General features: G+C 37.1%; 1 long non-coding RNA gene across 2 annotated transcripts in view; it reads left to right on the top strand.

The window, feature by feature from the left end:
* LOC106998173 (uncharacterized) overlaps positions 1 to 26301 on the top strand; it is an 82720-nt gene that overhangs the window by 39834 nt on the left and 16585 nt on the right. Inside the window, exons 1-3 of one of the 2 annotated variants that reach the window (XR_003728768.2) lie at positions 9287 to 9511; positions 12800 to 14019; positions 22913 to 23007. The exons of the other annotated variant lie outside the window; for it this stretch is intronic. This is a non-coding gene — a long non-coding RNA (uncharacterized LOC106998173). Of the gene's footprint in view, positions 1 to 9286; positions 9512 to 12799; positions 14020 to 22912; positions 23008 to 26301 lie in introns of those variants that run through there. 2 annotated transcript variants of the gene reach the window in all.

The following is a 26301-nucleotide window of genomic DNA, read 5'->3' as shown; positions in this document are numbered from 1 at the left end:
GGAGATTTCTATTTAAACACATAGTGGGGTTATTGGGTACTTGTTTACATAGCTTTTATTTTTTAATAAAGTGTTAAGGCCAGGACAACTGTTAACTGAGTCTCAAAATGGCCTTTTAACAATGGAGAATGAAGAGAATAACGGCACTTATTTTTTTTCTGCTGGCTATTAAGCAGATATCAGGAGACTTCAGATAAAGAACTTTACCTTCAGTTTTCTATAAACTGAGATATAGAAGAAAATGGAGAAAATTATTCGGTTCTTCTTTACTTTAAAAGCCTACTTTTCATTTTAAGTAACATCAACTAGTTTAACAATAATAAATATTATTTATTTTAGAACTTTGAAAACATTCTAAGGTCTATGGGATAATTTTGAAGGTTTTTTCTTTTGATGAGATTATTTTTGAGGGTAAAAATAAAGCTGTAGTTCTCCTTCCTGCACAATGATCTCAATTGGCAAAGACACCCAAAACAGGCCCAAAAGCCATCCAAATTCTAAATTGTAAAACAAATTAATTAGCCTTAAATGCTTAGAAATAAACAGGTCCAAACAGGTCCAAAAACTGCCCAAATTCTAAATCAGAAAACAAGTGAATTCGCCTTAAATATTTGGAAAACATATAAGTTACAGTCAGTCTACAATGTAAGTGAATAAAATCGTATTTTTATGCACTGGATTTCTTTTTGGTGGTGGACAGTCACACCAATTTTCATCAATGAAGCAAGTCTAAAAGTTGCTTCTAAAATTTTATTTGTCCAAAGTTAGGCCACGAAATGGAAGATAATTTTATTTTTTATTTCTCTTATTTTGAGGAGCTAGGGCTAGGAAAAACACACCTAAATAAATATAAAGAAACCGAAACCCAGGATTTTCTGATATTAAATTATTTCTATGAAAATGTAGATTCCATTTTAGAATAATCTGCTTTGTAACATGGCTTCCAGGAATATATTGTGCTAAAATTATGATGTGCCTTTCAGTAGTATTACTTCACAGATAACTACATTGCTTAATTGGAAAGGGTAACATCTAGCTACTTACCCTGATGAAATGACAAAGGACATAAAGTAAAAACAAATCAATAAGACTTCAGAGTGATCAAATCATTTTCAGAGTGAGTGGATGAATTCATAAACAAAATGAATTTGAAAAGGAAAGTCAGAACACAGGAAAACAGGTAGCTATTCAGGGTCAGGAGGCTCAAAAAAGGAAGTTAGAGTTGGAATCCAGCCTAACCATCAAGTGCTTTTCATTGTTTATGACGGTGAGGAATAGAGTGAACAAGAGCATATAAAAATGACAAATATAAAAAGAGCCCACTTTTTTTTCCTAGTTACTTTTAACTTATATCTTCCCACCATATATATATATTTTTTAAATCCTGTTTGCCTACACATAATAAAATTGTCTAAAGTGAATGTAACCTGTTCTTTTCATATTCTTAGTCTGATGAATATAGCAATATTCCAAATAGTTATCCAGATTGAGGAGCTGGGATAGAAGGCAAATAATGCATCTCCATCAAGTAAGCCTTTCTATTAAAGTAAAAACACAGTTCAACTAAGCACTGCCCCTAGTAATGTAGTAAAAATTGTGAATTATGTAAATTCTAATGCATTAAATTAGAAATTGTTCTCTTTATTATGAGATATCATGGAAGCTGATTATAAACGACTGCTATTGAATGTTGAGGTGAGAAGATGAGACGACATGAGAAGATGAGATTTCTTTGAAGAATTTAAATTATGAAGCACAGTCTTCATGCTTCTACAAGATAAGAAACAGTTTGGTTCCAACTGCTTAAAGATAGGAATTGATCCACTGGTCTTTCTTGTCTCTGGAGTATGTTTGATTTTTTTGAATGATCTTAATACTTGTATGCGTTGTTTTTCAGTGACACATAAAATTGAAAGGCAAAAACAAAAGTTGGAAGTGAGAAAAAATAGATATTTTGTAAATTCTTATGTTTCATAATGGAACAACAATTATCAATAAAATAAGCAAAAATTTTTCTATTGCACATCTGTGAAAAGTGAGAACACCTTGTAAGTTTGATAGAATGTTATTTTGTCTGTGATTATAATAATAGAAAAATGACATATATAGTTTTTATGCCTTCATTTCTTTCATTTCTCTCTGTAACTTATTCTAATAATTTATTTTGATTGTATTTTATAAAAGTGTATGCGGTAAATACATTTAAAATCATAGACAGTTTGAGATGAACTGCTCTATATCTATGATTTTCAGACCTTAAGCTGCATATAAATCATCTTGGAATCTTGTTAAAATGCAGATGTTGATTCACCAGATCTTGGTGTAACCAGAGATTCTGCATGTGTAACAGGTGCTGTGTGACAATGACGTTGATGGTCTGAGGACTGCACATTAAATAAGAAGGCAATAGATCACTTCTGTCATTCTTTAGATAACATTTTTAGTTGTTATAGTCAACTAGACACTCTTACTTTATGGGCAGTCTTTAATTTTATACAAAGCATATAAAGAATACATAGAACTGCAGAACTGCATAGAAACTTCATAAGGTCAAGGCAATATCCCTGCAGTGACCACTGAGTCTCATGGGCAGGGTTGCTCCAACAATGTCTTCTGGGAAGTTCTGAGCTGGTAGAAGTGGACCCTGGTTTGAGTGGTGAGCAATCTCAAGGATTGTTCAAAGAAAAAAACAAGTCCAACGGAACTTTGGAATTTGTCAATAGTGATTACCTGGGGACTTAATCCATGACCATTTCCCCTGATTTTTGAATGCAGCTTGAGTTAACGGAAGTCCTTCCACCCCACATTTCCACTAATGTAAACCAACCTGTTTTCTTTTTCTATAGAATTATTAGCATAAAATCTTTTAAGTATCAATGCAAAATTGGAGATTTAAGGCATCGTTTTCTGATGTATTCCTTATGTTTTGAAGTTAATGTGTGATAAAAGCCAGAAATATTATAATTTCTTTATGAAAAGTATGCAATTTAATAAGTATGGATGAGACCATGATGTTGAACTAATATAAATATGTCCCATAAGTTCTAGGTAGTTTGTAGGCTATGCAATGTTTGTACTATACTAAGTATGTTCAGTTAAATGCAACCAAGAGAATTTTAAATGAAAAGAAATAAAAACAGAAGTATATGAAGTTTGCAAAGTGATAATTAAAGAGTAGTATTTCCTGATTGCAGACAGTATACAATGCAACATAAACAGAAAGTGGTTAGATAATGGCTTTGAATATGAACAAAGAAGTGAATGCAAATATAAAACTTATCCTAACATAGCATGATTCACATAATTCCAAAGAAGCACATTTTCTCAATGTTACCACGCAAAGTTCTGTATGCCATCTTGCTCTATAAAATATATTGTTGTCATTCCATCTTCATACTTATTTGCAGTACTGTTTATTGTAGAAAGAAAACAGAAGGCAAATCCTAAACAAATATGAAACATTTAGGGGAAAAAACCTCAGTTTTATTTTGGATATCATTTATAATATTTGAAGAAAAAAATGCTAATACTGTGAAGTAAAAAGGTGTTACTTTTTGTTTATCTTTTCCAAAGAGCTTTCTTCACATTTGTATACCTCACAAAACTAAACTTTAAGAGTAATATTAACTGTGGCATACTACAATAATTCTGACTCTCAAAGCAAGCTTAAGAATCAATTATGGCCTAAACATTTATTTAAATATGTGTGGCTAGAAATGGTGGCTCACACCTGTAATCCTAGCACTTTGGAGGGCAAGGTGAGAGGATCACTTGAGGCCAGAAGTCTGAGACCAGCCTGGGTAATATAGCAAGACACATCCCCTCCATCTCTACAAATTTTTTTTTTTCACTTACCAGGCATGGCGATGTTCACCGGTAGTCCTAACTACACAGGCGGCTGAGGCAGGAAGATCATTGAGCTCAGGACTTCAAGCTTACAATGAGCCACAATGGTGCCACTGCACTCAGCCTGGGTGACAGAGTGAGACCCTGTCACTAAATAAATAAATATGTGTAAGTATTGAAAAAACTTACTTTGCTTATAGCAATTATTTGCTGTTATTTGAAGAGTACTTTAAAAATGATGATAAAATAATAGTAATAATAATAATAATGATAAAGATTTTTTAGTACCTTTATTTCTTTGGTAACTATAAAGTACATCCTCATTTAAGGAGGCCGAGGCGGGTGGATCATGAGGTCATCCTGGCTAACACGGTGAAACCCCATCTCTACTAAAAATTCAGAAAATTAGCCGGGCGTGGTGGCGGGCGCCTGGGGTCCCAGACACTCGGGAGGCTGAGGCAGGAACTTGCAGTGAGCCGAGATCACGCCACTGCACTTCCAAAAAACAAAAAAACAAAAGTACATCCACATTTAAGGAAGTAACACATTAACATTTCCAGGAAGGACATATGACATTATTCTTTCAGGTCTCCCTCAAAGTCAATTGGAGTTACATATTTTTACAAAATGTGTAAAATAAAATATTTTTTACTGCACATGATTGCCTTTTCTTTCCAAGAGTAAATCAGTGAAATCTGATTATTAGCCAAAGCGATAGAGTGCTTTCTGTCAAGCCGCTCTCACAGATTCACACTGGGAATTAGGGAACACACAGAGTTAGCAAGTAAGAAAACAATCAACTGCCTACCTGTGTTCAATATTTTCATAGGATATTTTGAAATAGGGGAGGCCAGAAGAAATTGGAGGAATATTACGGTTTACTTTGACCTAGGATTTTAAAATATCTGAGGAAAAGAATACTTATTTTGGATTGAATAATAATTGTAATTTTATATAACCAACTATGCACCTTCTGTGTGTATGTGTGTGTATGTGTGTGTGTGTATGTGTATGTGTGTGTGTTTGTGTTTCTTCATATAGTTGAATAATCACTGCCCTTACTTTTAGGTAGCCTATAGGTATTTTCATAATTTAATGTTAAGACATAGCTTTCAAAATCTACTTTTACTGGAATTTATCCTTGATTTCTGGGAAAAAAAAAAAAAAGCTATTCTTTACAGTAATCAAAGTCAGGTTGTTGTGCCTGTATCAATTTATATCTTTTGAGATCCACTGTTGGATTGGTAAGTCTTGCACACACAATCATTGTTTTAGAAAATGGTGGGATATCTTCTTGAGAATGTCATTCTGTAGTGACGAACTTAAAGTTTAATGATGTTTTCTTTTGACTCTTCTTCCAATCTGTCCTTCAATTCTCCATTTCTATTAACCTAGCACCTTGGGTGTTCTAATTGCCATGAAAAAGATAGTTGAGGAAAAGACCACTGTGCATGATTAAGATAGATATTAACGTGGAAATATAAGTGTCTCCCACAAAGTTTGAATATACCAACAGATGTTTTATTCATCAAATGACTAACCCTTAGTACGTGAAGATTTTTAGAAGTCAAGCCGAGGTTAACTGAGAATAGACTTTTAGACACAAGTTCTGTGAAGATAGTTCTTAAGCCCCAACTCTGCCAATTTTATCATCTTCCTCAGTATTTGTGATAATTGAGAATAAATTCTAGTCTACTGTTTATAAATCATTGACATAAAACATGTACTCAGTGAATAAATTGGACCAACCATTATTATGCATTGTAATTTTTCTCCATGATTTAATATTTTTTTTTAGCTCCTATGGTATGCATTGTAATGATATAAATCAGCATTCCACTTACATGAGGCAGGCTTAATTTGACTCAATATCCATCTGTGGTAAACATTTACATTTTCAAATATACCCCAACATTTGAGAGGAGAAGACAAGAATAAAACTGTATATTGGACATATGCTGTATGTCCAAATATTTAAAAGATATAAAACCAGCTATTAAACTGGTAATTAAATTTGTTTCAATCCTCTTATTTTGTCAAATATACTTATTCAAAAAAGAATTTGTGCAAAGCTATTATTTTTATATATTGTAATTTGAGAAGATGTCAAAGACTACTGGGTTTGTTACTGCACATATGTGGATACCCTCTTGATAAGCCAGGTATGTTCAGTGAGTAGTAATATAAATGCATAAATTACTTATTCTAGAACATTTCAGCTCTAGTTATTTTGCTATAATCAAAATTTTTACATGATTTTTCTGTATTGACAGTAATGAGCTAAGATATTAAAAGTATCCACAAAATGTAAATTAAAGTAAATGTAAAACAGTAAAATTAATTGTCATATATGTTTTCAAAGAATATATCTCTTAAAATATTAAGTTTATTTATTAAACATTACAGGACAAATGCAAGTTTTAATTTATGTACACCAAAAGTTTTAAGAAAACTATTTGAATACTTTTCATGCCTGTAATCCCAACACTTGGGGAGGCTGAGGCAGGAGAATAACTTGGAGCCAGGAGTTCTTTACCAATCTGCAATGTAGTGAGACCCTCTACAAAAACAAAAATAAAAATAAAAATAAAGCAGCCAGGCATGGTTGTGTGCCACTGAAGTCCTAGCTACTCAGGAAGCTAAAGTGAGAAGATCACTAGAGCCCAGGAGTTTGAGGCTGGAGTGAGTTATGATCATGCCACTGCACTCCAGCCTGGAGATTCTTTTTATTTGTTTAAAAAATCAGTTGAAACAAACATTTTGTTAAAAAAATATTCTAGCATTCTGTACGCATTTAGTTGCCGTTGTAAAGAATTGCTAGCATACCTTAGGCATGTTATTTAACCAACATATATACAAATGTAAGAGTAAAAGTATATTTAGAAGTATGAATTAGGAAATAAAAAGAAGAAAAGAAGAATAAAAATGATGTCTTCAATGCTATTGGGAAACCATACTTCATTATGCAAAAATCTACTGAATTCATGCTATCCTCTTTGGCAAGTTAATTCATTTTTCTTATCTCTTAATGCATCTGCCTCCCAAATCGTCTCTGCATTTTGAAGCAGTGTGTTTATATCTTCAATGTTGGTGCTACGGTTTGAATGTGCTTTCTCCAAAATTCGTGTGTTTAAACTTAATGGCCAATATGATGATGTTAAGAGGTGGGCCTTTAAGAAGTGTTTAGGCCTTGAGGGCTCCTCCATCCTGAATGGGAAGGGAGGCTTCGTGTGCTGCCTTCCACCAGGTGCAGACACAGCCTTCCTCCCTTCTGGAAGATGCAGCAAGGAGAATTTCACAAGACACCAAATGCTGGTGCCTTGGTCTAGGACTTCCGGCCTGCAGGACTGTAAGAAAATAAATTTCTGTTCCTTATAAATATCACAGTTTGTGGTATTTTGTTATGGAAGCACAAATAGACTAAATTAGAAGGCACTGGCACAGCCCATACATGTTTGAGCACTGCTGCCTTCTCTTTTGAGAACACAGGGCAAGAGAGGTGGTGAAGTGTTTCCCTGGGGCCTGGATGGTATTAGTAAAGAAAGCGCAAGTTTAGGGTGCTGGTGTAGCTCAGGTTTTAGAACTGAGCTCTGCATGTTGAGTGACATAGGCTCTCACGTTTTCTAACATGAATTATTTCTGTTGTTTGTTATACGCAGAATTCTTTAAAATACAGGACCCAAGGCAAGAGGCCTTGTTGTCCAAGTTTCAGGGTACGTTTTTTGTTTGTTGTTTGTTTGTTTTTACATATGGTATGGAGGGCTTAAGAAATCAGTTTGGGAATTCAATATGCAATCATATTTAGTCAAGACATATTTTAATGATGGATAGGTCAAAATCACTTAAACTTAAATTTCTGTAAAGGAGGAAAGAAAGCTTCAAGTTGCTTTGTACTTACATATTAATTATCCCTTGATATCTGCAAGGCATTGGTTCCAGGACCCCTGTGGATAACAAAAGTTGCAAAAGCTCAAATCCCTTACATAAAATGTGTAACATTTGCATATAACTTGCACACATCTTCCTGTACATTTTAAATCATATCTAGATTACTTATCATTCTTAATACATCTAAATGCTACATAAGTAGTTGTTATAGTGTGTTTTAAAATTTGCATTATTTATTGCATTATTATTATTTTATTTTCTAAAAATATATTTGATCCATGGTTGGTTTAATAATCTTCAAATGTGGAACCCATGGATATGGAAGGCTGACTGGATATAATTTGCATTTTTAGGTATAATTTACACACTTTGGAGATAGATGGGGGTTTTGCAGAGAACCTAGACATTGACCATTAATACTTGCTGATCAATACCAATCAGTTACCTTCCCATTAGAAATGACACTATGTAATCTTGAGGAAATTCTTCTGAGAGAATTCCATAGGTTTTGCAAAATATTTTGTGAAGTCATGTTTCCATTTAATTATTGATAATTAACTTGATGCTCATTATAGTTACGAATTATAATTCTGCTGAGAAAAAAAATTTATGTAAGGGACAAGAAAGGGAAAGGAAGAAGAAAGTAACATTCTAGCAAGCCAAATGGCAAAAGTCTGGCAACATATAATATAAATCTGCCAAATACATCCTGCTGCTTTTCAATGTGGCCACCTGCCAAATAGCTCTGCATTGCATCCTCAATAGGTTTGACAAGAGGAAGTGAAAGGGACTGCACTGTAATGCTATGGCTCAATTAATAAACACTCATTCTGAAAACCTTTAATTGTTTAAATTGAGTATCCTGTCTGGTAGAATGTTCAGGCTTGTAGCTGAGCAAGATTAGTGCTAATTCTGATTAGGCATTTTAAAATACTTGTTTAAAGGACATCTCTTATTTATTAATTATGTGCTTAGCATCCATATTTTAGATAAATGGCAAAAAAAGTACCAGTCTTAGAGGGTTGAGTTAGTAATAAATAAAACATAAGAATAAACTCCTGTTCCACATTTAAAAATTCATGATTCTGGGTTTAAACCAAACTAATTTCTTAAGAGTAATGTTTCTTTCAGAGTCCAGTACTTCTATTATTCCTTAAATCACTTTCATATATCGTTGCCCACGTGGGAAAAGTAAAACATTCTGCTTTTTAAATATTCCTAAGTTAAGATAACTTTAAATTAAGAGGGATAAAAACTTTATAGAATTAGGCACTGGAGAAAAAAATTCAAGAGAAATAGTACTAAGTATCCCGAAGAAATACACAGAATAACAGACATGTTTAACTTAAAATCATGAACTATTTATGATTATTTAATCCAATCATTAATTTTAGATATGAGGTAAATGAGGGCTTTGTGATTTCCAGTCCCATGTTCCTCTTAGTAAACCTTGATGTTCATCAGAAACATCTAATGGATGATTCATGTGTTGAAAGTATGGTAGCAGAAAGCCACATTTTCAACAGATAACTAACGTTATTTACAGGCATATGGTCCACGAATTTCACTTTCAGAAGCCCTCAGGACCCAACGTTACTCCCCTGGATAGAAGAAAGTATTGAATGTTGTGTTTAGAAGGGAGATGATTGACCAGTAAAATGATGGACATGCAAGAAAATAAGAATGCTAAGATTTTTCAACTTCCACACCCTAAGAAATGGGATTGAAAATCAGTGACTTCAAATATAACACCGGAGTTTCCATTTGGGTCCTTGAGGTAGGCCACTTCCATTTTCCGTCAGCACCCAACATCATTCCTCCCTCCCTCCTTTATTTACTGCTCTGTGTGTATGTGTACATTTGTTAATATCTGGCTCTCCCTCGATATCACGAACTCCTTCAAAAGGAAAAACTGTCTTACTTTTCCACCTGCTCAATTTTCTTATTGCTAAATGAATTATATGGTTCCTGTCTACTTCGCACTTAATTATCCCTTTTTTTTCCTCAATTTGCTTCACATTAGTTAGTGCAACTAAAAAATTTAGGACTAAATTCTTTATCAATTGCTTTATGTTCAAGCAGACTTTAGGTCCTGAGTATCAAGTCCGTATGTGACACATATCTTTATACCCACCGGAATCTAACACAGGGCTTAGCACAGAGTAGGCAGTTCATACTGGAGAGCAGGCCTTTATTGACTGATGAGGGTATGTGACAGGATTTGAAATCGTATCCAGTATACACCTTTTGGTAGCAGCTACTGAAACAAGGGAATGTTGCAAGGGAACTTAGCATGACAGGAGGTGGGAAAAAGGCAAATTGAGAAAACAAGACATTGACGTTTTGAATGAGTGAGAACCAAAATAAAGGACTGGTTCAAATCCACAGGTTAAACTCAAGGAAATACATACATACTTGTGCCATATAAACATGCATATATATAACATATATAAACATACATATATAAAACACATATATGTTTATATATTATATATATAATAGATTGTTAATTAGGAAATCATGTATAATTTTATTAAACTACAGTTTAAATCAGTTGTCTAGCAATAATGCATCAGAGGTGCAGCAAAATATCTGAAAAGGATGAAGCGAAGGGAACTATTGTTTCATGTGAACATTACGTGCCGGGGTCTGGAACGTATTTTATATAAACTCTCCAATTAAAGAGAAAAAAATGTGGTTTTCTGTTAAGCTGTAGATAGCGCAAGGGTGAATACAACTCTAATGATGAGACTCAGATTTAAACAGATGCAGCAGTTCTGGAATTTCAGTTTTATGGGGTTTTGTTTCTCCCTCAATCTTAGAAGATATAATAGAAGACAAACATATTCGTTGATGTTCATTAAAAGAAAGCCTGACAGCGCTGAAAAGAACAGGTAGTGACTGGTCCCAGGAAATACTTTCTGTGATACAGTTGTAAAAATTGCAGGGCATGTGTGCAAACTGCAATTTATAAGCAAACAGAGAAATCATGCTGGGTTCTTTTACTTTCTCTTAAGATCATGAAAGAAAGTAGAAAAAAATAAATTTAGAAGACTTTTTTTTAGAAGTGAGTAAGTAATGTAGGAGAAAACCAAATGAATGTGTAGTTAAGAGCCATTATATTTTTTTTGGTGGGGAAGTCAAATTAATAGTCTTTTTTTATTCTAAGACAAATTTGAACTCTAATGGACCTTTGACTACATATCACCTATCAGGGGATTTTTTAAAAACTATGTATCACTTATCAGAGGGATTTTTTGTATATGTGTGAAGTGATTGATAGAATGACATTTTTCTATTGTTTCCAGATAAAATATGCCAAAAGTGTAACTGTTTTCAGAAGTTTGAAGTCACCAAAACATATTTCAGTAGATAATTTTTTAAAAGGATATTTAAGCCAGGGAAAAAAGATGCAGGAGTGACATTTTTAAAGGGATGGGGGTGTCATTAAAAGTTATTCCATGATAAAGGAGAACTGCATTGGTTTTCTTCTTATAGCAGATTCTCTCACCTATCACAATCAGTGTTATAACTGGGTTAGATAAAATGCAGGTATACTCTTGCTGCCTTCATGTTTTAGTTCCAACCAATCTCAGGATTTTTTTTTACATGTACACTAAATCAGTAGAGTAAAAGACTAACATTAATAAATAACTTGAACTTTCTTTTACTCTTCAAGACTTGAGCCAGCTTTAAAAAAATGCATAAGCCAGTCCAAACTTGGTAGATATCTCTTTTATTCCCTTAAGTAAATTTTCTCAACTGCCAAATTGAAAATTTTTAATTTATTAATGCTTGAATGAATAATTCACTCTCAGACACTGGACGATCCAAAACAAACAAACCAGTTTGTGTATTTAGTTATATGAACTTTTGAACGCACTGCCTCATAAATCCAGTACTTATTGAACCTAAAAAAAAAAAAAAAAAGTGCTGACCCCTATGGGCCCTGCTGTTAATTATCTCCCACTGCAGACATCATGTCTTTTCTTTACTTTTTAGGATTGTTTCTTCCTTATTAAATATTTTATATGTTTTCCCCAATTATGTCTGTGATGCTCCGCAGTAGGCATTGAATGGCTTTGGTATAATTTCAGTAATTTTTCCCAGGATATTCTGCTGTATCAGTAAAGATATTAGTTGTTATTTATTTTCTAATATAAATCTGTGGGAAGTATTGATATATTCACCACCCCCCCATGAGAATATTGGGCCTCAAGCAGGTTGATACATGGTCAAGATTATTTCAATCCAAAGTGTTGCACTTTTTTTTTTTTTTTTTTGGCCTGCAAATCATTTTCTTTGCCTCTGATCACTCCTGCGCCCTGTGACTATCCAGCAGGCCTGATGATATTCTCCCTGGCTTCCGTCTTACAGATGCCTTGCCTGAGTCTCCGGTCTAAATTGGGTCCTCGGTAGACAGTACTGTCTTGATGACCTCATATTGGTATAACAATTTGGGATTGTAAACTTGTGTGATTGTTCACATATGTGTCATGTGCTATCCTGTAAAGCTCAGTGAGGGGAGGGATTGTAGCTATTTCACTCCCACTGCTGCATCACCTGGGTGCACCACAGAAACCGACAGGCAGCAGGGCACATATTGTTGAAAGAGTGAGTTAAAGTGAGATTTAAAACCAAGCCTGTACCATGGAAGTCACAGACACACTATTGCAGGAGTGATTGTGGTGTTTTTGTGAACGGTTCCTATACATGGATTCCACGTCCCGGTGGCTACATATGCACTATCCTGTACCTTATATTCTATATTCTGTACTGTCATACTGAAACTAAATTGAAAGCTCATTGAAAGCAGATCTTATGGTTTCTATTTAGAGTAAATGAAACATGTAGTTAGTTGGTTGATCCTTCATAAGTACTTACTAATTGATTGGAAACTGATCTTAACATTTAATTTGTTACGGAGCATTCTTTATTTCACTAAAGCCATCTTCCTGACGCTGTTCTCTAGCATGCTTTGTTCTTCTGTTATAATGACTGATGATCATAATCAGAAAAGGCTATGCCTGGTGTTAATGCTTCATTTTTTCCCTTTTATTCACAGACAGCTGGAGTGATCAAGCTTTCAAATCCCTGAAAACGTGAACTGTGCTATGTCTGGGGCAGGCTCCATATTTTTATTATGTACCGCACAACTCTAAAAGCAACATAGAAATTCAGGGCACTTAGATTGAAAAATGAACACTTTCCACATTTAAAGGAGACTTACATATTTTTGGAGTTACATACATTCTTCATCCCATTTATAAAATCCAGAACCCGTGGTTGGGCATAAAGCAGGAGATTTAATACTCTTCTGCTGGTGGGTTTTGTTGATTTTTACTGCCCCCTCCACCCAGCCCTACCCTACCCCACTCCATCTCTTCTGCTCTTTTTGTTCTTCATAGTTTTGTGCTAACTTCAGAGATGCAGATGTGCCATTGATCACAGATTTATATATATGAGCTAAGAACAGGAATGCTAAAATAATTTCTTTCTCAGACTTTAAAGATAGATGATAGGTCAAGATGCTTTACTTCATAGCCAAACATACTAAGGCACAGAGCAACATGGCAAGAATTTGAGTTGTGAGAGCCAGAAGTGCTTGTTCAGCACTAACAAGAAATAGGAGAACAGGATCAGTATAATCTCATATTCTTATTAAATTTAAAAAAAGAGAGAGAGTAATGCCAAGGTTATGACATGAACTGACAAGACTAAAAAAAAAAAAAAATCAGTTTTTCTGATGCTTCAGCCTTTGCAAGCATATGAAAGAATAATAGTAAAAAAAAAAAAAAAAAGTCCTGTGGCATGAGTTATAGATGAAGTATCTGCCTTTAGCTTGGAATTTCCTGGCATTTTTCAGCCTGTGACACAGACTTGATGTGATTAAACAAAGGCTTTTCTCCAAATTTAAAGCTCTTTAAAAAAAAAAAAAAAGCTGAATCTAATACTCTAAATTGTTTTTAAATGGGAGCAGATGCCTCTGTTTCTTGAGCTGACTTCCAGATTCTGAGAAATAAATGAAGAATGGGGGCTTGTTTTGGTAGAGGCTGAGAAAACAGTTGGCCATATTTGCCCTTCAGAACTTCATATCATCCTGCAGCTCCCCAGTGGCAGAGCCACATTCTTTCACAGGATGGGGCTGGGGCAGAGGATGGCGTCCTGTGGATTGGATTTCCCTTGGCTTCCCTGAGGGCAGTCCCCCGAGGAAGCACATCCTGGAGGCAGATTCACCCAATGAACCACAGCAACAGCTCCTAGAGAATGAAGAGTGTGAGTAGAGTAAGTACATGCATATGGGTGGACGTGGTGGCCAACTTGGATAATCAATCTCTGAGGTTCTTTCTAGGCCTGACATCCTAGGATGCTCTAATAAAGGATGACCCCTGAGATGAGGCAGAACCCAAGACCGGGGCTGGCAGGGGGTTTGGAAATCACACTGAGCCTTAGCAAAACTCAGTTTTCTACTGAAAAAAAAAATACTTGAAAAATTATTTTTGATTGGAATCTATACTTTTTTTTTACCTATCAATCAGACATGTTATTTTAGACTTATTATTTATAAGTAAGTACCATCCACACAGTTTGACATATGTTTACATTGCATGGGTGTGTTTGTGTGCGTGTGTGTGTATTTGCTCAGTATCTTGTTGTAATTCTTTCTAAAGCCTGTTCACTCATGATGTAAAAATTTTCTTTTTTTGAGACGGAGTCTCGCTCTGTCACCAGACTGGAGTGCAATGGCATGACCTCAGCTCACTGCAACCTCCGACTCCCTGGTTCAAGCGATTCTCCCACCTCAGCCTCCTGAGTAGCTGGGATTACAGGCATGCACCACCACGCCCAGTTAATTTTTGTATTTTTAGTAGACATGGGGTTTTACCAGGTTGGCCAGGATGGTCTCCATCTCCTGACCTTGTGATCCGCCCGCCTCAGCCTCCCAAAGTGCTAGGATTACGGGTGTGAGCCAATCGCACCCGGCCTGTGATGTAAATTTTTACCAGTGAGTTTTTAGACTCTTGACTTCAGAGTCTGTAATGGCTATCATTGCATATATCAAGGCACAGTTAAACCTTATGTTAAGAAAAGCGTGAGGAATTGAAAATTGTTTTGCATTAAGATAAACTTTATTTTTTGTATTTTGTTTCACCACCTCTCACTTTTTTGAATACTTGTAAAGCATTCATTGAATAAAGAAATTTGTACAAAAATGTTGCATCTGGAGCTGTAGGGTGCTTTAAGAATTTAGGCACTAAAGATTGTATGGTCCTAGACACTTACACTTTAAACAGAATAGTATTAAGGTTGTGGTAAAAGCTCCTACAATTTATTTAAGGTTGTGCTTTAGTATTTGACCTAAAAGTATTTGAAAGCCTCTAAAACATAAAATCTGGAGGTCCATGGAAGAAGCTCGATCCAACAACCCTGTCACAGATAGTTTTGACTCAACTGCATGTTGGTGACCCTGAAGAATTAGTCATGGAAAAATAATTTCAATTTCTTCTAGTGACCTTTTCAAAACGATGAGCCTGGAACAGTTACAGACTCTGGCCCAAAAGAATCAAAGTTGAAGGTAGAGACGTTTTAAGGATGAACAGAGCAAAACAACTTAGCAGTGGGATATTAAAGGCAACATGAATCAAAGTAAATAACTTCCTTTTAATGTTCCCAAAGTGTTTTCCTTGGGGCCTAGTAGAGCAATTGCCAGAAAATGTGGCCTATAACATTTAGCTGTGGTCACGTCTGTCTCTCCAACATTCTGTTGGCTCCTCAAGGAAGGGAACATGGTTTAGTTCTGTCCCCTCCAGGACTATTGTCCCAAAGATGAAAACGCTGATCATTGAAATCATTTTATCAGTCTCTGAACTGACTCTGGATTTGAAATTTTTGCTCAGAAGTGTAACAATCACCTGAAACTTGGCACAGTCACACAGTTTTCTACCTCTACCTCTCCCAAGTCTGTTTCTTCCCCATTTCAATACCAGTTGCTCAGTGCGAACCTCAAAAGCTATCCTTGATTCCTTTTGCCATTTACTCTGTCTTCCATTCTCCATCACCACCTTCAAAACGTATTCTGAAATCACCAACTCTTCTTTATCTCGATGTTCACTTTAGCTCAAGCCCGGTTGACTGCTGGGATGCCACATCCCAGTTTCCACACTGGTCCCTGTCTCAACCCAGATCATTTCCACATAGCAGCCAGAGTGATCTCTAAAAAGTTAAATCTATATGTATGTCACATCTGTGCTATACCCTTCACTGGATTTCTACCATACTTAGGATAAAATCCCAAATTATTTCCAAGGGAATGAGGCCTTGCATCCCCTGGCTTGTCTTCTTTGACTTCATCCCGTACACTCTGCGCGTTGCTCAGCATGTTACAGCTACATGGGTTTTCTCTCTGTTCTTTATATCCAAAGGTCAGTAAGACATTTTCCCTTTCTTCAGCAGTGTATTCTCTGCTCCATGAACCCCTGGGGCTGGCTCCTGCGCATCAGTCTGACGTCCATCTACATGTTTATTTCTCAGCAAGGTCTTACCAGGCCTCTTTGCCTAAGTTAGCACACACATCAACACCCCTTATTTTTACTACATCATTCTGTTTTCTTTTATTTGGAACATGTATGGTTATTAAGCACTATCGCTCGTTCATTTTTTGTGCTCGCTTATTTTTTGTTTTCTGCCATGTCAGCCACTCCCTGCTAGAACGGAAGATTCATGGGAGCAGGAATCATGTTTGCTATGTTCCTTATTGCAATCCTAATGCCTGGAACTCTACCTAATACACAGGAGGACTCCACAATCCGTGGGTGACTGAAGAAATGAATTCATTTGCGCATATCCAGTTCCATTCTTGAACTCTTCCTTTAGTGAGAAGCACATGAGAACCTTGTTAATATGAAAACTGATAATGGGGTGAGAGAAGAAAAGAAAAGCATAAAATATACCCTCAGTTTCCTTACCTGTCTAATCCACGCATCACCAGACACCAGAGAACGTGGAAAGTGGCCAAAAAGATGATGCAGGGATGTCTGAGCCCACTTTCTCATTTGACTTTCCTAGGTACTGTGGCCTGGGAAATAGAAGTAATGCATTAGAAATAGAAAACAAAACAAGAAGTTTAAGGTTAACATTCAGAGTCTACTGCACTCTCTTACTCGGGCTCACCTGAGAGCATCTTGGCAGGCCAATGTTGTTTCAGGAGCTTTGAAATGGGATTTCCTTGAGAAATGACCTTGAGTTTCTCTGTTCCACACATGTGGAACCCTAGCCTTTGAAAGACACTTAGGTCTATGTGCTTGGGATATAACAAGACTTTACTTTTGATCTTGAAAAGCTTGAATGATATTTAGGAAAGCATGATGTATATATATATACAAGGAAAATTAAACAATGTTTTTGTTTTGTTTTGTTTTGAGATGGGGTCTCACCCTGTCAGCCACGGGGGAGGGCGGTGGTGGGATCTCAGAGGCTCACTGCAACCTCCGCCTCCCGAATTCCAGAGATTCTCCTGCCTCAGCCTCTCAGGTTCTTGGGATTACAGGCATGTGCCAACACACCTGGCTGATATTTGTATTTTTAGTAGAGATAGAGTTTCACCATGTTTGCCAAGATGGTCTCGAACTCCTGACCTCGAGTGACCTGCCTGTCTTGGCTTGGCCTCCCAAAGTGTTGGTATTACAGGCGTGAGCCACGGTACCCCAACAGAAACAATTTATAAGAAAAATTACAGAGTAACTATGTGTGCAAAGTGTCAAAAAAAGGATAACTTCAGAACTGATGGCTTCAGAAGCACAGAGCGATGACTGTGAGTAAAAGTGATTAGGGAAGTGTTCACTCACATTTACCAAAATATGTAAAACCACAGGAGTTGTAGGGAGGCTGGAATGAATGGTTTTGTGGAACTAAATATACTGGAACTAAATATTTATCTTTTTTTTTTTTTTTCCACAAAGTACTGTGAGATCAAAAGTTGACCTCCATTCAATTAGCAACAATTAACTAACACAGACTTTAAATTTTAAAATAATGAACTGTAGGATACGGTGTTTTTACATCATTGAATATTAGGATTTGTATAAGAAAAAAAAAATCATTCCTGGTCCTATGTTCAGTTTTACCTTCATCTTTTTCAAATTATTCATAGCTTGATTTCAGATACAGATTATCTAGTTCCTTTATTCTCCTTTTAACATACGTGGTCCTCTTTTTCCTTTTAGTAATTCAGACATGAAGAGAAGCTCAACTTAACCACTTGGATTATTTTATTATTTTACTTTTATTTTATTAGAATGTTTAGCAGCTCTAAGAAAATCTTGGAAAGAGAGAAACTCAAAACCAATTATTCAAGCAATATTTTGAGGTTATCTGGTGATTTTCAGTATTTGTGCTCTTGGTATTAACTAAGATCAACATAATTTTGTATTGAGTCCTGATTTACTACGGTTTATCAGGCAAGTTTTTGGAAGGTACTGTGGGCCTTTCTTCACAGCTCTTTAGTAAGATGCCCAGCCCTCTTCTAAGAGCTGCCTTTCAAAGCTACATGGGCTCTTTCAGATGGTTATGAAATCTTCAAGCAGCACTACCAGGACTCTTTTGGTCTAAACTAATAACATTTCCAAAAGAGAAATCTCATGACTTGAGAGAATGCAAAGTAAATGCTGAACAAAGGGAGTTGGTTAATAAAAGCTTCTCCACTGAAAGAGACAATGAAACCCTCGTCTGATTATTTAGACAAATTTGAGATGTTTCCATTTTCATTCATTTGCAATTCTTTAGTAGATAAATTTTTATCAATGATTTGTGGGCTGAGAGTTTCTAAAGTTGTCCCTGAATAAGACATTTGCTGGTCGAGTAGCTGTTATAGCTGAATTCTTTATCAGAAGGACTTCACTAGGCAGCTGAATACTTTATTGTCGTTTCTCAGTCTAGTTAACAAGGGAGAATAGTCCCCTGAGAAAAGCGTAAATACATATTCAACTTTTACTGTCGCAATTTAAAAGTGTTCCTGGAAATGCCACGGGCATTTTATGGATTATGAATTCTTTCAATTTTCAGTTTAAAATTTATATCATAACCACAATAGTGTTGAAGACCTTTAGAAAAGTAAACCTCACTTCTTCCTTAAAACCTATGTCTGAAACTGGTTAGTCTCTCCTTTATGGAGAGAAAAAATATATATACAATTTATGAGTTTGGAGTAGAATCAATGCCATGCATATCTTAAATCATATTTATTTATACCTAGCATACTTATCCTAGCTTGAAGAGGTCTATGACCCCCAAATAGTAAAGTGGTTAGTGTACAGAGGGAACTTCGGAGCACATCCAGTGTGTGTTTCTCCTGGCACGTCGCTTCAGCTGATCCTCCCAGGGTAAAGGGTGGAGAAGTGCTGGAGGCCTCTGAGGGATGTCTAACTCATTTATTCTAACAGCAGGCAGCATCTTAAGATGACCGCCAATGTGCATCTTATTAACTTATCACAACTCAGGACAATTTGCCGGTTTCCAATATTATTCATTCTCTATAATATAATTTGTTATATTTATTTACATATAATACAATAATAATTCAAGCAAATATGAAATATAAAATATTTAATTTGTATTTTTATTTGTTCAATATATATAATTATAAAATAATAAAAAATAATTCAAGCAAAATTTTATTCCTATAGCAAGAATATCGTTTCATTTTTATGAGAGTTTCTTTTCTTTTGTATGATCTTTCATATACAAGGTGTACCTTGAGAATAAATCAAAAAGTGAGTTTGTACAACAAAGCCATTTACTTCAAAGGAAAGCTCACGAAAAGTACTGATCAACTATAATGGAATTTTCTTTCTTTTTTAATATAAACTGTGGCTACCAGGACACACACCTATGGACACGTATGTGTATCACATATGTATCTGTGTGTGTATATATATATGCATGTATGTATATATGTACACACACGCATGCATAACATACGTACACACATACATACACATGTATAGTCTTTTTTCCTCTGTCTTATAGTGGTAAAAATAAGGTAGACTTAAATTCAGAATACAGAAAGAAATGCTTGTTAATTTTTATTTTATTTTATTTTATTTGAAATGGAGTCTTGCTCTGTCACCCAGGCTGGAGTGTGGTGGCATGATCTCAGCTCACTGCAACTTCTGCTTCCTGGATTCAAGTGATTCTCCTGCCTCTGCCTCCCTAGTAGCTGGAATTACGGGAGTGCACCACCATGCCTGGCTAATTTTTTTATTTTTATTTTTAGTAGAGACAGGGTTTCACTATGTTGGCCAGGTTGGTCTTGAACTCCTTACCTCATGATCTGCCCGCCTTAGTCTTCCAAAGTGCTAGGATTACAAGCATGAGCCCCCGTGCTTGGCCTATGCTTAATTTAAAACTTTGCTTGCTAATCTGAAATTGAATTTATTTGCTAATCTTAAAATTGTTAAACATTATCCTAAAATGCAAGATCATTCTATATTTTCACATGGATTCACATGTTGAAGCTACTAGAAGGTGGAGGGGAGGAACTATTTGGTGTAGGACAGTTGATTAGACCAATCGTAACATTTCTGTATTTTGAGACCCTGAGAGATATTTCAGTTCAGGGGTTCCCACATAGTGATAGGCTTATGTTTGGGTAGAGGGTAGAGCATTTTCTCTGTTATTTCTATAATGCAAGAATTTTAGTTCCCCTATTTTCCAAACTTCTAAAGTCAATATTCCTTTACTCATGAGCAAGAATAAATGGGCTTCTATTATACACACATAAAAAATTCCCATTGTTTCTAATATCTCTCATTAGATATTAGGCAACATGGGGAATCAATAAAGTACATTTAATTTTCATCTCAGAAGTGAGAAAACTGGAACTCAGAAAAGCAAAGTAAATGCTCATGGTCACACAACTGTTAAGATAAATCTGGGATTTAAATGTAGGTCTCTCTGATTATAAAACTCATGTTCCTTCTCTTGTAGGATGCTGCCAGTGACCCCAGAGCCTTTTGTTTTCCTCCAATATTCTCAGTACTTTAAGTATTTAATTGTCCTTTAACATCTCTCTGAATGCACTCCAAATTTAGGAAGTGCTGGTTGAGAGTGGGGCCTGGAGCAGTTTAGAGCCCTGTGATGAAGGGCAGGTCCCTCTCTGGAGGAAGTTCCTACCTGGGGCAGAGAATAACTTACAGCACAGTGCTCAATATTTTCAGAGAATTGTGGGTAAGATGAATATCAAGGTCAGGCTTAAAGTGGAGCAACAAGGGAATGGATACCTCAATTAGCAATCCGTGGCTCAGAGAGTGAGAGAACTTTAGCCTCAGCCACTGCATTTGCAACTGTTTGAGGATCCAGGGGGGAGGGTCCAGCCTGGGCCTAGAGAACACTGAGACATATCTGGGTTTGTCTAATGAGGTTGAGAAGTTGGTGGGCCACCAGCCTTGCTTAACGGGACGGTAGAGATTTTCACATTGGAGTTTTCATGTGGTGATGTGTTTCCTTAACCTCCCTGTTGTCTAGGGTACATGAACGAAGGCATTGGGGTGAGACAGGAAAAGCTGGAAGGTCTCTGTGAGATCATGAGAGGCAGGGATAAAGGGATCTGCAGTGACTCAGTGTGACAGTGTGGAGCAGAATGATCTCCTTGCCTCTGTGGGGAGGACAGTGTGCCCTAGTACACTATGGCTGGAAGTGTTGGGTGTGTCAAGCTCTGTTTCAGGTGGCACTGAAGGCTCTATGAGCAGTGGTGGCAGACTGGTGTGTTGGTGAAGAAGGAAAGCCTTAGAGCTCACAGCCATTGAAGGGGCACACCTAAGACAGCTCCTCAGACTCCCAGAAATGTCCTGGGGAGACTTTACAGGGGCTTCACTGGGATATGTGTGGGGAGGGCAAATTTGGGTTATTACTTTAATTGTTAGCCTAACCATGTCTGCATCATGATACCATAAGCCAGGGAACATTTAGTTCAATATTTAAGGAAATTCTTACTTTTCTCACCAGGTGGTGTTTTAAGTGCCTGCTGGACTCCATTTCAGGCCCATAGACTTAGGCAATGTAGGAGTGCCTCATTTCTGACCTTATAGATGACTCAAGTAGGGCCCTGAGAAACTGCTGAAAGCTTTACTTCATTTTAACTAATTCAGCACATATTCTGTGGTTACTCTCAGAGAGTAAGGCCTTGTACCAGGAACTTCCACTATACCCAAACAGAATCTGCAGGCGTGCCATAAGAGAAAGCATGGTACAAGGGACAAAAGATAGCTCCAGAATCAAAAGACCTCTGTTTGTATTTCAGGGCACGTTATTTTGGGCAAAAAGTCTGATGTCTCTGGGCTCTCGTACTCTCAACTGTGAAATGAGAAAAGATTTTAGGAATGCAAAATTGGGACATAGAGTCTGACAAAGGTTTCCTATGGGAGTTTCAGGTATGAGAATCAAACTAGCTCCTAGAGATTGGGTCTTACAATGCTTGACTTGGGGCTACAATTCAAGTGAATCTAATAGAAATGGTTTAGGATATTTAAAGCAAAGATTCCCCTAGACAATTTTGAATGAATTTCGTATAGAACCCCCCTCATGGTGGGGTTCTGAGGATCAAATGAGGCAATAAAGGTGGAGGATATTTTTAAAATGTAAAGCACCAAATAAATATTGACCAATCTAATTATTACACTTTACTACTTGTCCGGAGCTGCACGCCCCGGCCATAGCGAATAATAATTAAAGATTAAACGCCTGAGCTATATTCATTTCCACCCCACACCTTCTCCCTAGATGTACCTTCTTCCCTGTATTCATACCGCCATTAAAAGATGGCGCTCTTCCTGCTTCTTCTTCATTCTTTTTTCCCGCGCCCGCGAAAAGACTACCTGACTGCGCAGGCGCAACATGACGTCCAACCGGAGAAACCGAGGCTTATCTGGCCACGCCTTCCACAATGAGGTCATTTCTGCCTTAGCCCAACCCCTTCCCCTCCAAATGTATATAAGGCATTGCATTACCGCCATTAAACGAGACTTGATCAGAGCACTGTCTTGTCTCCATTTCTCGTGTCTCTTTTTCCCCAAATTCCCACCCCCTCCTCCAGGGCCTACACTGACTATCCCGCGGGCGGGGATAACTACTCTATAAATCTAGACTTTTGCTTCGTATTTTAACCCACATTGCTACCTTGCAGACTTGAGACCCCAGGCCTGTCTCTCATATTTATGGAAGAATCTGACTTTCTGCAGTTCCAAGCAAGCCACTTTCCTGCTTCCTCAGGCAGTCATGGTAAGCACTGAAGGGTATAATACTCCACCCACTTATGTGGGCCATCCCTTTCCATGAGGCTCCATCCTTTTTATTTCTTAAGTTCATATGAAATAGGGCTCAAAGAAAAGTCTATCTCATTTATGGCCTTTCTCTTTTTTTAAGTTATGAGATTTGTTTGTATTATTTAAAACGTATTCCCTCCTTGTTATATACCATGGGCGTGACCCAAATCAAATCAGCGGTTTCTAGGCTTTTTCTTACCCAAGACTCCCCAGATGCCCTTTCTCTGTGTTTCGGTTCTGCTCCCTTTGGCCCTGCACTTCTTTCTGTTGCTGCACTCTGTGGAGTATCAGACACTATCCTGGCATGGCAATTAGGCTAATGGTTGGATTGTGATCGCCTGAGAAAGCAGTCTGGGTGTCAGGAATGCCCACATAACAAAATGTCAGTAAGTGCAAGGAGGGAAGAAAGAAATGAAACTCACAAGCCAAACTTCACCATTATTTCTCCTTGCAAAGCAAATAAATAAGGCCTGATTTCGGGAACCCATGCTTCGGTCCAGGTTCATAGTAGGCTCGTGGGCAACTAGAGGGGCAATACAGTTTTGGGATAAGGTAGCGTGTAAACTATGATTTTAAAAAAATGTATCCTGTGGTTTCTCTCTGACTCCTCCACAGTTTACCCTCTGAAAATAAAACCTTAGTGTTGAAAAAGTAACTGGCTATAAAAGAGATAAGTTTATTGAGAATTCAAATAGACCAGGGGATTTTAGGGTCATTGCTACATTGCAGAGGAACGACCCATCATTTTCTAGCATAGGTTGACATTGGTGAACGTACAAGATCATGGATCTGGGGACCACTCAGCTCCTCCTTCTTCTCTGTCTTCTGCAGTCCCTTCAGAGGAGAGTTTCCACCTTTCTTTTAGTGTTTTTGAGGCACTCAGATCATTAGCATTGTGTGTTTTCTGTCCTATGCCTTACATAACTAGAAGTTATTATTATTCCAGAATACATTAATGAAGAAAGTACCACTGAGCCTGGAGTTCTTCCTTTTGATTGTCTTTTTTAAAATTAGAAATTCCACCCTCACAGTTTTTGTGTAGATGATCCTATTTTCTAATCATTTTTTAAGCCTTAAATATTTAGTAGTATGTAGTTTCAATCATCTCATTAGAAATTCCACTGATGTTTAAGAAACTTATCCTGGCTATCTGTCCCATTGCCCCACTATCAATGTAGCAAAAAGCTGAAATGAGACAGAGTATGTGGGTGTGTGTGTGGAAGCCCAAGTTGTTTGCCTCCCTTCTCAGTTCCAGACAGCATATGGAATCCCCAGACACATTTTGTTTTTTTTTTTTTTGAGACGGAGTCTCGCTCTGTCACCCAGGCTGGAGTGCAGTGGTGCTATCTCGATTCACTGCAAGCTCTGCCTCCCTGGGACTACAGGCGCCCACCACCACGCCCGGCTAATTTTTTTGTATTTTTAGTAGAGACGGGGTTTCACCGTGTGAACCAGGATGGTCTCGATCTCCTGACCTCATGATCTGCCCGCCTAGGCCTCCCAAAGTGCTGGGATTACAGGCGCGAGTCACTGCTCCCAGTCCCCAGACACATTTTTTAAAGTCACATTTTAAACACACATTCCTCAAAACTGGACTAAAATGAACCGTGTATACTTAGAGTACCTGAGATCACACCATCTGAAACAATAGTGAGAAATCTGTGGTTAGACAATGGAAAATGATTGTAGGATAAAAATAGAATAGTTATTTATTTGTTATATTTTGTGTTGAAAAAAACTTCATGTCTTTCCTTTTTTTTTTTTTTTTTTTTGGTAAGGCAAGATGCTTAACCCAGCATTTACCAAATTGTGTTCTGAGAAATATCAGTTTTTCTGGATGAAAATCAGAATCCACATTTTCAGTTTCATGGCCAAATAAGTTTGGAAGCACTGTTACACAAAGCCAATCACATTTCTGCACTGCTGAAATTGTCAAAACTTTAATAAGCTAACAGGTTCTGTGAATTCCTCAGATGGGGGAGGTAGCCCATACAGAGTCTTCTTTTCCTATGGGGTCATTTTTAGGGCCTGTGAAACCACTGTGAAAACTGTGGAGCTGATCATTGGAGAGCCACTTATTAAGAGTGACTCATCCGGGCAGATTACAGGATGAGGACAACTAACAGAACAGCCACATTTACACATGGAAATCACTAAACAAACACCAATGGGACTCTTCATGGCAAAGTCTGAAAGTGATTTTGGTCTAAATTAAATGGTTTCCAAAAACTTATCTAGAGCAAATGCCTCTTAAATATGAAATACATGTTTTGTGTTCATAACTACTCCCTAGAAAATCAAGCTTTTAAACCAAAACTTATACAATTGGTCTGAAGAACTTCCTGCCTCCTTCTTAAGAGATTTGGGGAACATAGAAGATGACTTGAGGATATTTCCAGACAGTGACATCAGAAGAGAGGAATTAGCATGATGTTAGGTAGCTGTATTTAAGGATTATCTCTCTACACAGAAGTCAGTCCTTCTTCATGAGAGCCCCTAACATTTCCAGCACTCCATGCCGGCGCATATACCTTCAGGGCTGAGATGTGGAATTTCTAAGTTCCTGTTGGCACTTGGCTCGAAAGACTTTTCCACAGGTGCTGTCTGCCAGCCTGGGCTCAAGATGCACCTGCTGGGAAATTTCCAAGCGCAGCTTTAGGCCTCAAAGGAGCAGAACTTGACGGTGTCAAAAGACAAATGAAGTGGAAGCTCGTTAAGAAATGTTAATGCAAAAGCAATAATGATTAAGAAGCCTAAAGAAAATCTGGCAAACGTGCTTTTTAAACTAATACAGGAGGGAGAATTCCACAGGCATCTTCGTTGCACATCTCTAAGGATGGGATTTTGAGAGGCATAAGCACTGCTGGGTTTAAAGAAAGAGTGATAATTCCAGCTAGGGACACCAAGGGAGGCTGAGGAGCCCTCCCTGTGGTTTCTTTAGCAAGAAGCCTCAGATAAAGACAATGTTCTCCATTAGATAGTTTTAAAGGCCTTGGGTACACAACCAGAAAATCACTGGAGAACAAGCCAGGAAAATCACCTACATTTTCAACCTCTCTAGTTTCTCATTACAGTTTTCTATTTTTTCCCCTTGAAGGTCATAAAACATAATGTAAAAACAAGGTGAATTATAGCAAAGCATGATCTAGGCATGCAACCTAATTTCTATAATATAAGAGACCTTTAGACTTCTTTGAAATAGGACTTTCCCTTTATTATGGGGAAAATTAAGGTAATATGAAAACTAGCC

This window comes from Macaca mulatta, chromosome 4 (assembly GCF_049350105.2).
Source record: "Macaca mulatta isolate MMU2019108-1 chromosome 4, T2T-MMU8v2.0, whole genome shotgun sequence".
In the NCBI taxonomy this organism is placed as follows: Eukaryota; Metazoa; Chordata; class Mammalia; order Primates; family Cercopithecidae; genus Macaca; species Macaca mulatta.
The sequence above is the reverse complement of the archived record's forward strand: the minus strand, read 5'-3'. Positions and strand labels throughout refer to the sequence as shown.